This window comes from Myotis brandtii, unplaced genomic scaffold (genome assembly GCF_000412655.1).
Source record: "Myotis brandtii unplaced genomic scaffold, ASM41265v1 scaffold1533, whole genome shotgun sequence".
In the NCBI taxonomy this organism is placed as follows: Eukaryota; Metazoa; Chordata; class Mammalia; order Chiroptera; family Vespertilionidae; genus Myotis; species Myotis brandtii.
This window is the reverse complement of record NW_005355554.1, coordinates 109,454-110,530: the sequence shown is the minus strand read 5'-3', so window position 1 is coordinate 110,530 and position 1,077 is coordinate 109,454.

The window sequence follows — 1,077 nt, the reverse complement described above, 5'->3', positions numbered from 1 at the left end:
CTTTCTGAGTGACTACTGAGTGCTCAGCTCCCGTATCAACCATAATGTCCACAGTCTGGCCCCCAATTTTCATTCTGACCATGGGCTCGTGGGGACCTAGCTGAAGTGAGCCCAGTCTGTCCTAGTCGGAATCAGCTATTGCTAGCCCAGTGAGATCTGCTTCAGGTGGGTCTGGTTGATAGCAACTGGGCGGAAAAGGGGGCCCAGTCTTTTTACTTTGCCATTTGGGACATTCATTCTTCCAGTGTCCTGTTTCCTTACAATAGGCACACTGGTCTCAGGCTTGCTCTTCCTTTTCGCCCTGGTCTGTATCCTTGCTGATCTGTCTGGGAGCCTGAGCCTCTAAAAGCTGCTGCTATTATATTGGCCCTTCTTTATATTCTCTTTTCTTCCTCCTTCCTTGCCACTCTGTCTCAGTTGATGAAAACCTTGTCTGTGATTTCTAGCAGCTCAGTCATGTTTTTTCCTGCAAACCCTTTTAGCTTCTGTAGCTTTCTCCTTATGTCAGGCTGAGCTTGGCCCACAAAGGCAGCATTTACCATAGTTTAATTTTCCGGGGCCTCGGGGTTAAAGGGGGTGTAGATCTGGTATGCCTCACATAGTCTCTCATAGAAAGCTGCTGGACTTTCATCAGGCTTCTGGAAAACCTCAGAGATTTTAGCCATGTTGGTGGGCTTCTTGGCTCCGGCCCTGACCCCTTGGAGGAAGGCCAGCCGATATATTTCTAGCCTGGTCCTTCCATCTTCTGAGTTCGGGTTCCAATCCGGTTCCTCATCTGGAAGGCCTTCCTGGCCCATCTGTCTGTAACTAATATTCCTGCTGGGGCCTGGGTCTGGAGCCACTTCCGACCCTCTGATACTACTCGCATGTGCTCCTCAGTGTTAAAGAATGTGAAAAGGAGCTCTTGCAGTCCACCCAGGTGGGCTTCTGGGTCTGGAATGTCATTTCTACGAGGTCTATCATGGCCTGAGGTATCTCAGAATAAGCTGGGGTGTGATGTTTACAATTCAAGATGTCACTGGTGGTAAAGGGCTGATAATAATAGACTGGTCCTCCCTTTTGCAAGGTCCCATCTTC